At 34.8% G+C, this 14,374-nt stretch overlaps 1 protein-coding gene across 1 annotated transcript in view; it reads right to left on the bottom strand.

Annotated features, from left to right (window-relative positions):
* The window catches only part of LOC127946113 (POU domain, class 6, transcription factor 2-like), an 89,519-nt gene that overhangs the window by 49,577 nt on the left and 25,568 nt on the right, over positions 1-14,374 (bottom strand). The gene's annotated exons all lie outside the window — the stretch shown is intronic.

The raw sequence follows: 14,374 nt of genomic DNA, 5'->3' as shown, positions 1-14,374 counted from the left end.
CTATATAGATGCGCACACACACACACACACACACACGCACACACATTTTTTTATGTTTTAAAATGAAATAATTTAAATAAAATGAAATATATATGATATATATATATATATATATATATATATATATATATATATATATATATATATATATATATATATATATAGCTCTCATAAAATATATATATAACTCTCATAAAATATATAATATTTTGTTTATACTGGTCAATAAATAAAATAAATAAAAAATAAATAAAAATCATACTTAAAACAAACATACTTAAAGTTTCCTGAATAAAAAACAAATATATATTTTTTTTTAATTAAATTTAAATAACAAAGAAAAAATACAAATCTGTCCTATTTTTTGCAGACTGCATCTCCAGTGCTTACAGTGGAGCTCAGACATTATTACATGATTCCCTATCAGCAATTTGGATTGGGATCAGATGATGCTAAAAGGAAAAGAGTTGAGACTGCAGTTGAGAGCCCCCCCACCCCATCAAAGTCCATTACTGCGATGGGCTCTGGTGGGATTTAAAGGAATTCATTCATTTAGACTTTTAAACTATAATACATTTTTAATTCATTGTAAATGATATGCAATTACGTGTACACTACAAAACATTACATTCAGTCAAGTATATATTTTTGAATATGCTAAGAGTAGTTCTTTTTTGCAGACACTACCTACTTTAACACACTAATATTACCTGTGCTCACATCATCGTCTTTCACCAGTAGCTGTCTGCCTTCCCTCCCATGTGCCCAGTTCATGAGGTCCTGTCCCCTAGTATCTAATGCAAAATTTATGCTGACGAGGTGGTTTCAGTTGGTGGAAAAATCAATACCGCCGGGTCCTGATGCGCCAGGGAGAAAGAGTGCTCTTTGACTGACAGTAAAAGCATGAGGGGGGAATGAGGGGGCACTTTTAAAGTGAGGAAAGGTACAGAATTGGCCCGTCCACATCATATTACAGCGGCAGCCTCATTTAAAGTCTGATTTCGATAGCAATTCTGTCAATTAATATTAGAAATGAAGAAAGGTTTTTAGAAAGGCAGATTTGAGGATTACACTCCTGTTCCGCCTGCTATTAAAATTATTTTTTCAGTGTTGTTCCGCCCGCAGCTGCATCCCTGAAGTTGATAAGCGCAATGCTGCGCAGGCAGTGCCGTCAAAATGAATTGTTTAAAAGACAATGCATTTACATCATAAGGTCTTTGTTGTTCGCTGCCTGCATGTGCTTTGCTTTGGCCTTTTGAAAACACAAGATGGATGTGTACGCATGTAACCGAAAAACCAATTTGGGGTGTAAACCAGGCCTCCGAGAAAGTGTGTAAAAGAAAAAGTCGTGTTTCAATGGAATGAAACGGCTTTAAACAATAGGATTTGCCCTAAATCCTTATTCCACTATATTTTACCTCTTTAATTATTCCTTTAGCTCGTCTCGCGGAGCATGTAAGCACTATTGCGTGCTACCGAATGAAGGAGAGAGCAGCGTCATGCCCGCGGGCAGTGGCTCTGTTAAAAGTAGAGCTCTAAGTGACATGACACCGCATGTGATTCCTATTGCTTTAATAAAACCCAATATGGCAAAAAAAAATATCCCAAAATATCAAATACATACAAATTTGTGTACGTTGTTCAATGCATTTTCTATTTAATGTTTTGTTTTTCCCTGACATATACTGAACAGCCTATTTTCTTGCACAGTTATTTAAAAAAAAAAAAAAAAAAAAAAAAAAAAAAAAACTACCATACGGTGTTTAATACGACTTCAGCTTTTTGAGAAAAGCACTGTTATCCTTTCTGCTGGTTTAGTAGTTTCTCTCCTGCATGGCCTATGAGGTATTTGAGTGGTCTGAGCGATACATGATGAATGAAGTGCCATGCTACTTATGCGCTTATCATGCTCAGTGACTAGCAACAGGTTCAGCAGAGGCCAGCCACAGTAAATGAAACTCCTCAGCAGGACAATACATCATCAGAGCAAATGTATGCGACCCAGACGTACACGTGCATGTCTCCCGCTTGTGCAGGACTCCGACAACGGGCGTGATGGGTAGGAGGAGGAGAAGGAGGAAGAAGAAGGGGGTGGAAATCACTGAAGAAAAAAGGTGGAAGGAAAGACTAACAAGGAGGGTAGGAGAGGAAAGAAATATGGTCTGAGATGTGTGGAAGCATATTAGCTGATGGACATTGTTTCTTTTTCCAATTTTTTTTAACATTAACTGCCCAGGCCAGGAAAGCAAATAGAACTTGCCATGGCTAATATCAGACGTAGGGCTCATAGAGGGGAGATTTATCATGATGAAATACTGTAATGCACACAAGCTGTGCACACATTATGTGGATACCGCTCTTTTGGACTTTCTGTCAGTGAAGGTCATCATTTTCTCTGAGAATATAAGAACAAGAGCACATTATCATAATATGATAAAATTCTAAATGGAAATTAAAAAAATTTGTAACTATGGGAATTCTGTTCTGTGATAACAAAATAAAATAGACAATATCATGATTCTGAATACTGTAGAATGCAAAAATTATACAGAGAATACAAAAGAAAATCAGCAATGACAGAAGGACAATGAACTGAATAAACTGGTAAGAATAAAAAAGAGGGTGAAAAGTTCCATATTTGAGGGCAAAATAACTAACCCTTAGCCCCCTCCTCTCCTCTTCTAGCGGTCTCCAACATTCGGTTTGTGAAAGGTGTTGGAGTTTAATGTGATGATATCTCCTCTTCTCTCACGTCTGTGGTCTACTCACCAGCTACATGATCCAACCCTGATGCGCCTGCTGTTTACAGCAAGGAGCCCTCCGGGACCATTACACTCCACCCTGCCTTCCTCTGAGGCCTTTTAGGGCCCCTTAACACTTACAGAAGACCCTTGAATCTGAAGCCCTTCCCCAGAAAGCACATCTATTAATTAAGGTAATTATGCCCTCAGATGGCAATTAGAAACCGCAGATAGCTTTTAGCCTGTCTGTCGCTTCCAAAAAGGCTTGGTTTCAGCACCATCTGCCATGTCAAAAATCACCACAGCATCTTGTGTTTCCGAGAGAGGAGGGCAAGCAGCGTTATCCGAGCTATAGACCTTCACCCGACGAGGGGTCAAATTCTGGACCCTCTCATATATAGGCTTTTCATCTGATATGAAATGACAAATGAAACGCTTATCATGTGTCACTCACTATCGGCTTGAATGGTGATCCCTATGAAAATACGTTTGCGAGGTTTATATGGATTGAATTGTTAATGTACCTGCAGAAGCTGAAGCGAAAGAGGAAAAGAAAGTTATAGCACTTGTATTAAAACGCTCTGTGATGTGTATTGATAGGCTGACTCTTTAGATATTGATTTAGCGGCACAGTCATAATGACGAAGCCAGATTTGTGTAGGTTTATTATTGACTCCGTTGTAAGTCAGCAATGATAAGCTGCAAGGTTGCTATTCATCGTTTTGGTCATTCAATACACTGGTTTTCATTTGGAAGTTTTCACTGTACTTTATCGACAAAAGGTTTCTTCTTTTAAGATAGCCAGAGTAAATTCATTTGAATACCTACGTATTTTTGGACTTTCTTGAAAACTTGTGCTTTTCCGCAGAGGGTGAAATCCAGGTGGATTTTTCAGTTGAAAATACCACTCAAAAGGCCCAAACATTCATTGTTTTTTCATCCATTAAGAAGCCTCATTATCATATTTTACATAAAATACCATTTACTCACACAAGAAGGTGTATAGGTCACAACAAGCTCTATATGGTCATGCAAACACGTTTCGTTTCTCGCTCTGAGTCTAATTGTTTCAGCTTAAACCTTGAGTTCTTGCAGTAAATTGCAGGGGAGTTCCAGCCATAAGTCGCATCACACACACATGCACTTCACACACACAAACATACAAAAGAATGAAATATGGTTTATGAGGTCCTGTGACAAGAGCACAATCGCACATTGTCAGTGGAGTGTGATAGCCCCATTTTCATTCCGTTTCACTCCCGTGAAATTACCATTAGCATTACGAGTCGTGCAGAACCCAGATAAATGTAAAAACGCTTCCCGGTTCTTCCAGACAGGAATAACAGTCCCCACAGATTACTATCTGTCTTTCGCCTTCTGCTTGCTCTGACTCTAATATTTCATTTACAATGTATCGTCAGTTCATGCTTCTCTCACTGACCATGTAAATCACTAATCAATTTCTGTTTCCAGAGCTTGACAAAAGAAGGCCTATGAAATGTGTCTCAGAAGTCTATGTAAGTAAATAAGATAGGGGACAAGGAGCCGAAAATTACAACAGGAATATAGTACCTCTGTGCTAAATGGCTTGGCTTTAAGTAGTTAAACAAGGGCTTAAAATGTTATGGTGGGAACAACTGAGGGTCAAATGTAATTTTAATTTTAATTATTTGTATTAATTATTTAATTATTTTCAAATTATGTATTTTTTTATGTAAATGTCATAAATCAAAAAACACCCAGAAGATGCATAGTAGCATTCTAAACACCACTCATTATCAACACACTGTCAACCATCCAGGCATCCATAGTAGACTTACACACAGAAAAACATCTATATCCAAATCTATAAATCTAGTTTTGCAGACTTCTTTGGATGATGAAACACTCGCAATAATCTTTTTTCATAGAATTTCTCATTCCAATATTTCCCAATGTTTCTCCTTTCCTCCTCCACCTCCTTCCATCATTACTTTTATAGCTTTTCTTTTTTAATCCCATGTCTAGTGTGTCCTCAGTAGTTTGCAGGATGTATGTATATCCCTTACCCCAACAGCCTTCTACTCTTTCATTACATATCTGAGTGAACATGGGCACAGGGCTGGACTCCACCATCACAAACACGTGGCTTTGCTTCAGATGTTCTACTTCCAGAGAGCTGTAGTCTCAGCCGTTTTCTCAGCCAGGGTTTAGGAGGAGGCGCGGTGAACACGCTCTAAATGATAGGTTTAATTTAATGCCAGTTTGAGAGGCTTAAGTTATTTCAGGCCTCCGTGCACCAGTTCTTCATCGGGAGAGAAAAGTGCCAGTTCACTCTTTTAAAAAACATTACTGGCGCTTCCCAATTATTTGTAGACTGATGCAATTACCATAAAATATGTATCGAATATGGATGAGTGGAGGGAGGCTAAATCCCAGCAGAATCACAGAGGCATACTGTATATGGGGACTGCTCTGCATCCCGGGTCTTGTTGTGTGTCTCTTTTGGTTTTACCACAGGCGGGCCAAAGCAATGTGGCCTCCTCGATTTAAACGGACAAAGCCCTATCCGATTACCATTATTAATGTCTTTTCCAATCTTTCTTCACACCCCCCTCCATTGCTCTTCCTCTCTTTTTTTCTCAGAGGACGGGGATTTTTCCTCTTTTCGCAGTTTAAACAGAGTGACAATGCCACCAGTCACGCAGGATAGATCAGCATGTGGCAGGACAGGCAGCTGGTGAAGCCATTTCAAGATGACAAACGCCACCAATATGTCAAACATTAACAGCTCGATTTTACTTGACACCCGAAGGAAACTCCGTGCCCTTTTGACGTTTCATGTGCACAACTAATGCAGTTAGGTCTCATTGTGTTTAGTAGGCTTAGAGTTAATAAATGTAATAATTAATCGTTTTAATAACTAAGAATGATTAAAATGATTATATTAATTGTTGATAATTGCAACAAAACAAAAAAAAAATACAATGAAATCATCATGGCTAAATGTGAACAGACATTATTTACATTACATTTAGTCATTTAGCAGATGCTTTTATCCAAAGTAACCTAAACATGGGAAGCAATAAAAAAAGCAATATTTATTATAATTATTATTATTATTATTATATAATTAATCAAAAGAAACCAAATAGGTAGAATTCAAAAATATTAGAGAAGCTAGAGTTTTATTTTTCTTTCTTTCTTTTTTAAAAATGCAAGCAGTTATTAAATGAAGTTTAAAGGGGCAAGTGTTTTATTTGTTTTTTTAAGAATAGAATTAGAATAGAGAGTGCTAGAGTTAGAGGAACAAATAAATATGGAAGAGATGTAATTTTTACCCAATGCTTGAAGATGGAAATTGTGTGCCACTTATGAACTGCATAAAAGAACACAGTTTGAAATAATCATTGCACTATTATGCTTATGCATGCATGTAAAAATCCATTAATGTAAATATAAAAAAAATGCAATCTTTTCTTCTTTGAGGAAAACTCTCTCAACCACTCAAATAAAAATGCAATCATTAACATGACTCATGCGATTTTCATATTCTATCTTTTTAGTAGCGTTATTAATTTTCATAGGGCCCTATGAAAATGCAGACGGAATCATGGAATCCAGTCATAAAAACAGAAATTACAGTTTAACGTGGAATGTCATGGAATCTGTCAAATTTTGTATTAATTAATCAAAAGTAGGCCGTCTCATTTAAATCAAATCACAGCAAAGGTTTATTTAAATATGATATATGATTTAAATATATAATTTTCAATAATTAAAAGAGAAATTAAATAAATGTTTTAAGCCTCCATTTGATGACCAAAAAAAAAAAAGAACATTATACACAACACAGATTTTATGAGGGAAAAAAACATAAGGCCATAAAAAGGAATAACATTAAGTTCAAATAATTAGATATTCTAAAACACAGAATTTGGTCACAATAAAAAATATGGTGAGGGAAAAAAAATTCATAGGGCCCTAAACATGTAATTTTTGTTACATTTTTAATAAATTGATGTGAAAATGAAAAGTTTCTTGATTTTAATTAATAAGACATGCTTTTTGATAAATAGAATTTAATTTAACTATTAAAAAGGAGTTGAGAAAAATGTTAAGAAAAAAATAAACTGAATCCAGAAAAAAATAAAACAAAATTTAGGAAAAAATTAAATGGATTTCAAAGGGCCCTACATTCATACTTTTGTAAATACTATTTTTAATTTTTCGTGTTTTTGCAAGAAGAATGCTGGCCAAGTCTGCAAAAATACAGTAAAATTACAATTTAAAACAAATCTTTCTATTTTAATTAATATAATTTAAAATATAATTTATGGCAAAAATGTGATGGCAAAATAATTTTCAGAAATCCTTCATTTATTTTTCGGTGTTATATCATCCTTTAGAATTCATTCTAAAATGCAAATTTTGTTCTTATTATTATCAATTTTGAAAACATTTGTGCTGCTTACTATTTTTATGAAAACTGTGATACATTTTTTGATAATAAAAATTATAAATGAACTGCTAAATGACATTATGTTTTACACACATAATTTTAAGTGATTCTGGCAGGAATAAAAACAACACCCGCTATAACACGCTAACATTTCTTGTGTGCATATGCTTCATTTGAGTGTGATGTTAGTAAAATCTATTTGCTCTTTGTGCAATGATGTCTAATGTTTGTGACGTGAGGTGCTTTCTGTTTGAGTGCCTGGATATGTGTGGGCCAACCTCACTGCGTATGTGTACATTATGATTTGTGTTACTTTTGTGGCTAAGCCACTGTCACATTCAGTCACCCAGCATCACACTCAGTGGGAAGGAAAAGACAACTGAACAATATCCAAAGTGAACGGCAGATGAGAATCTTCGTCTCTTCCTGGAGAACATGTGGTGTAACCCCCCTAAAACATACAGAATAAACACACACACACACACACACACACACACACTCACACTCACACCACCTCTCACTCTCAATTATTTGGCTGCTGTCACAACAAATCAATCAAATTACCACAGCAAGTCTGTGTGCAGGTGCTGCTAGTGCATAGCTAGTCACATTAGCTTTGAAATGATGGTGCCAGCAATTGTATCACTCTTTTTTATTTAATATGACTCTCTCCCTATGAATCATCTTACAACTGCCTCAAACTCAAAACATTAAAAACATTAAAGGACAATGTGGAAGTCATGCTGGTAATAGAGTATTTTAAGTTAAGCCAAGAGATAGAGAGATAATGGCAGTTTTTATAATAAAGGTTTAAGCCCCATGGAGAGCATTAGTGGCATGCTGTTGATTACCAAAGACAATCATTTTGACTTGATTTTTGCCAGTTTTTCAACCTGAAGAACATGTCTGCAGCAATACACTTATAATAGGGCACAACATTCAAAAGTGTTTAAAAGCAAAAATTTATAGCTTTTTTTTTAACAATTTCAGCATACAAAAATTTAGTTTGAGATATAAATAAATAGTCCTTTTAGTGGTTGGATTACTGTATTACTGTAGATATATGAACTTGCTAATATATGGAAGGATCTGTCTCTTTGTAAATAGCTACACTAATGTAAGTTTTTCTTTTCTCTCTCTCTCTCTCTCTCTCTCTCTAAGAAATTAATACTTTAATTAAGGAAGGATGTATTGAATTGATTAAAAGTGACAGTAAAGACTTTTAAAATGTTACAAAAGATTTGGATTCAAATAAATGCTCTTGAACTTTCCATTAATGCTGAACAATTTTATGAAAATATTTTCTATTAATTTTTTATCCTGAAAAAAAAAGTGAATAAATAAATGTTTCTCAAGCAGCAGAATGATTTCTGAAGGATCATATGGTATTGAAGACTGGAGAAATAGCTGCTGAAATTCAGCTTGGACATCACAGAAATAAATTACAATTTCAAATATATTAAAAAAATAAATATTATTTTAGATTGTAATAATATTTCAAAACATTACCGTTTTTGCTGTAATATTTTGATCAAATAAAGCCTTGGTGAGCATGGCCATTTAAGGTGAGAAACTGTAGGCAAAAACACTGTTTTTTCAAGCACCTGTCAATTTTGAGATGTTGGGGTTTTTGGCTTTTCATAAAGTGCTTTTTCAAACTAGTGGAAGGAAAACATCCTGTTAAGTGTTTCTTTTATAGCTGTTTGTTTGAATAGATTTCAATTACAATGCATATTTCTAAAAGAACTTTTCTCAAAATGAGTTTTTTCTCCAACACTGAGCCATAAATCTCCACTTCTGTAGCACTTTAAATATTTATTCCTGTCTATATTCTGAAGGTTTTTACAGAGGGTATCTGTTCATATATATTTTCCTTGATTATATACAACATTTTATCCCCCCCCCCAAAAAAAAAATTGTGAAAATATATTGTTTTCTGGCTGTTCAAAGTATTTTCTGAATTATGGAGTGACAAAAAAAGATACCGAGAATTTCCTCTGTAAAAACATTTGACTCTAATATGTCAAAAAAAAAAAAAAAAAAAAAACACACATTAGAAACTGACTTCATCCAGAGTTCAGGTTTCTGCACTAGACGTTTATGCAATTGAGTGCATGTTTCATTAAATAATTACTCATTTGCATATTCAAACATATATATATATATTTTTTTTTTTTTTTTTTTTTTTTTTTTTTTTTTTTTTTGCAATAATCAGTGTAATCAGATAGGTAAGTAAGGTGATAACTGTTAGTTATTTTTCTACCCTATTCACCTGCAGTGTCTCGCCATAAACATAAGACAAACATAGTACAAATTGGATCAATCTGAAACTTTTTTTTATTAATTTTAACCTATGTAGCCTGTTATGCTAAACAAAATCAAATCAAAATGTTATTTTTGGTGGCAGAATATTAAAACACAAATCCAGGTTACTCTTCTCTTTCTCCTCTGCAGGTTATTTTTTATTATTATTTATTAAGAAAATTTATTATTATTATTTATTATTTTTTTAATCTACCTTTACCTTGTACTGGAATATCACTGTTGTCATGTCTATCTACATAGTGAATGAACAAGTGCAGTTCAGCACCACGGACAGTTCACTCAAATACCACTTACTGTAAATGGAGCTTCAAGTGCCTTAAAAGTGTCTTCAGGGGTCATATAATAAAATAAAAACTGAGGTGTTAACAGATATACATGTTGTATTTTTTTAAGAAGATTTTTAATTTAATTTAATTCCAATCCTCTAGTTAAAGCAGTTTTTTATCATCTTGTCAGAGTTTGTAAACCCACATTCTCTAGAGAGGTATCTATTGCTGTAAAGATAACTTTTCTTTAGTAAGTATTGACTTTACATCTAGATGAAAGTCTCTCAAATTAACTTTCCCATGTGTTTTTTTTTAATACGACAAGAGTAACAGTTCTTGTTACTTTAGTCAGAAACATATCGCTAACAAATTACAAGCTTTCTTTTGTCTTTTTCCCGTGTGCAACTTTATCACCCTTACGGCTTTGAGTTTCTCTTTGACTTGGCTACTTTTAGCTAAACTAAGTGAGTTAGCAGCGTCAAGTTCCCTGTCTGTGTCAGTACTCAGTCTAAAGCGATGCCCCGGTCTGACAGTAGAGGGATTCCTGTGAGACTTCAACTGCTCTTTCATTGAGACAGAAGAGCAGTGTTTGTGATTAGAGCAAACATGGTTCCTCATTAGCCTACGAGCGCGGAGAGACTCAGGCAATTACTCCTCATCCCTGAGTACCGTTTTATGTTTCCTGCAAAGGGAACACACACTCTCGCGCACTATTCCTACCCCGGTACACGCTACGCTGCACGTTCTGATGTGCTCCGCTCAGGCGGCTTACAATATGAATATGAAAGAGGCCAAGTATACATTTGTTCTGCATTAATTCAAAGTAGGCTGACAATGTAGCACTGATCTTTCATTTGCTTTACATCTCTTTAGGCAAAATATGGTGTATTACAAGGATGTTTCCAAAAAGCCTTTTCATAGGTCATGAAAAGACAGATCTGAGGGTTACCCTTATGTTTTTTTTGCGAAAGGCCTGTTTTGAGGCTTTCTGAGCTGATGAGCAACCACGTAGATGTTATTTTCGTTCTGCAGCTTATTGAAAGATGCTTTGATATAAGGAGAAGCACATTCTGTCATTTGGTTTGTTATGAGACAGAATTTGGTAGGAACGCACAACAGAGGGATTTGTAATTTTCAAAGCAGCGAAATCATATCATTAAGTCTCATATCTAGTCAAATGAAATCAAACGATGTTATTTGTGGCATAAAGAAATGTCACAGTGTCAAGCAAACACACTTCTGTTTTGCTATGTTTTCTTGAAACACCACCTTCCTTCATATATATTCACATAATAATTTCCAATCCAAACTTTTTTCTAAACATACAATATACATATTGTATCAATTCCATTCCTAACACCATGTTTACAGTCTAATGGACAAACAATATGAGGCTGATTCTTATTCTATTCAGTTGGAATCGTACACATAGTGTTCAAGAGGGAATTCACTTTCTTTACTTGACATGTCCAGACATTAATCTTCCTGACAAAATAACAAGCTACAGTGGCGCCGGGGTTTAAAATGAGCACAGAGTAAAGCAAGCGTAGGCTTTTATTTAGACGACCGTGCCAAACTTCATGAAGCTGCCCCATCGCAGTGACGACTTTTCATCAGTGAAGAGACGCAGTGGCGGGTTTGAACATGCACCACTGAGCCTTCTTCTCTGCACACTCATGTGGACGGTCACAGCGAGGCACAGACATCTCCTAATTTGGAAAAGGTGAGCTATGATGTTATAAAGGGCTCTAGGAGCAACATAAGGACATTTAAGAATTTTTTTGTCTTTCGTTTTCACATTAAAGGGTTAGTTCAACCAAATATAAAAATTATGTCATCATTTACTTACACTTATGTCACTCTAAATCTGTATGACTTAGAGTCCATTATATAGTTAAAAAAAAATAATAAGTTGCAGATAAATCCTAAAAGTTTGGAACTACGTTAGGAGACCTATCAGAGACAACTAATAAAGATGGAAACAAGGCACGCACATCAACAGCTCAAAATTGGGTGCTCAAAAAACAAGCAAAAGTCGGCACACCATAAGGTCAAAAATGCAAAACAATTTAATAACGGACTTCAAACAAGGAAATGTTTCGAGCTAAATATATATATAATCAATATATTTGTTACAGTATTCATTAATCATTGTTAACATTAGCTATTAAAAGAAAAACATTCATGTTCAGGAATAAATAACTGTATTCGAGATGTCATTGGGACTCTTATGTCAGTATTGCACAAATTATTGGTATCTTGCTCTAACAATGGGTCAAACGGTGGAATTAACTTATAAATGAATTTTTAGTACACTTATTTTTATCGTATTATCATTTTATTGTATTTTTTCACATATTTGAACTGAATTCTTGCCCTGACACAATCTAGTAGGTCTTATTTGTTCTTCATTAGTGTGACTTTTCTATCAATTTATTATGAAAGTGGCCTATCTCCTTCACTTTCTTTGAACAGAGCCTAGTCTTTGTTCTATTTAATTAGAACACAAGCACACTGATCTATGTGTGTTTTTTGGTGCTTTAGGTGGAGATCTCTCCAGGTTGTGATTAATCAGAACTGCGGGGCTGAGCTCACTGCTCAACTAAGACTGTCTGGCAGAAGTGCTGTGCCAGCAGCTCTCCATCAATCGAAAGGATGATGGGATAGGATGGGGGGATTGTGGGACTGTGTGACTGGCTTTAGGGAGAACAGACACAGTCAAATCATTTAATGTCACATGACACCCGTGACACTACACCCTTAGAGAATCCCTCAGGTTCTGAATCTAAAACTGAGAGGCCTAATCAGAAAAAGTCACACTAGATTATCGCTGGGTATTTTTTTAGGATGAGCATTTTTCTGTCTGCACTTGCACCTCAGATAAATACAATGTCAATGTTCACAATTTGAGTGCAAGAAGTATTTAAAGGGACAGTTCGCCTAAAGATTAACTAAGAAGATAATATGAAGAATGTTTAAATCCAAACAACATTGGACCCTACTGACTTTAACAGTAAGAAGGCAAAAAAAATAAATAAAAAAAAATAAACACCTGTTTTTTATTTTTTAAAAATGTTTCATAGAAGAAAGTCACAGAAGTCTGGAACAACATGAATCATTCCTTTGGGAATTATTCCATTAAAATCTCAGGATAGTGGCCTGAAAAGTGTCAGCCCAGTTTTAGTCTTTATTATAAATTATATTAACTGATTAACAATTTAACTCAAAGTAGTTCAACTTTTTTCTCAAAATTTTTTGTTCTTTTTTTATGTTAACAAAAATGGTCAGTGTCATAATGTCCTACTATTTGGTTTGTCCTCATTCTGTGCAAAATTATGAATATAAAACAATTTAGTATACTATATATATATATATATATATATATATATATATATATATATATATATATATATATATATATATATATATATTATAGCAACACAGTTTGACAAAATTGAAATGTAAAAGTATAGTTTTACTAACACTTCCTAAAATACAATCTATGGTCCATTTTAGTGAGTCTTAGAAATGCGAAGCAAGCCTCACAGGCACATTATCGTGACTGAGGGAATTCTTGGAATTTTTTTATATTTATTTAGCCCATGTGAGTGTTTATTAAAAGCCTAGACGTGCTTTGATGCGTGTTGTTATTTATGCATGTTTGTGTCCATTAGAGACTTCTTCTTCATCCCACTAGCCATCCGTCCATCCATCTCTTCTGGACAACCTGTTTCCTGCCATGCATTATTTTAATCTTTGGCCTCCTCCTCCGAAAAAGGGAAACGTGCTATTTTACATGCACTCAAATTTATAACCTATTTTTTTAGTCAGGCATTAGAGAAGGCACCTCATCTAAGATTTATGACCGACGGTGTCCCCCTTTTACCTCTCAATCTAATGGTATAAAAGAGACAATGTTTTAAACATTAAAATGAAAACCATTTACAACTATGATCAAAAGAGAACATTCGTGCATTAAAGTTTAAAAGAGGAGAAGTATGGACTCGTGGACGGAAGCAAAGAGGAGGGGGAGAGACAGAGGTAAAGAGGAGAAGACACAAGCATGCTAGTGAATACTCCTACTGAAAGAAGAAAAAGCCTTAAAGTGCTTTTGCGCTTCGTTGCAAAACGCTGACCTGTAATGAATGTGAACTACTTTCCCCGCCTATATCGCTCTGATCCTCCTGTCCTCAGCTTTTTCGAGCACTTTCCGTAGTTACGTCTTAAAACTCGTGCTGTTTAGATGGGGTGATGCTACTATGAGATGGCACCACTTTCACAAGTCCCAAAAACACAACAAACTGTTGAAGACTGAATGTTGTATAATAAAGAATGCTTTTACGATTTCTCCTTGTAGAATTTGTCTTTAAAAGATAGGATGGTGCTTTGTACACAATTTATAACTACTATTTCTTTTTGTTTATAGATTTAAATATATCTTTTTTTAAAACAATGATGATAATGTGTATGACCCGAGATTTACATTTTGCCAGAAAGTGGAGTTCAAGTAAAAGGACCACAACCTAGACAAGGACATATTAACATTATTTATATAATTCTCAAATTATAATAGGGTGACCAACCTCTTTCCGGGACATGTC

The sequence above is a fragment of the Carassius gibelio genome, chromosome A24 (assembly GCF_023724105.1).
Source record: "Carassius gibelio isolate Cgi1373 ecotype wild population from Czech Republic chromosome A24, carGib1.2-hapl.c, whole genome shotgun sequence".
Taxonomy (NCBI): domain Eukaryota; kingdom Metazoa; phylum Chordata; class Actinopteri; order Cypriniformes; family Cyprinidae; genus Carassius; species Carassius gibelio.
This window is presented reverse-complemented; position numbering and strand designations above follow the sequence as displayed.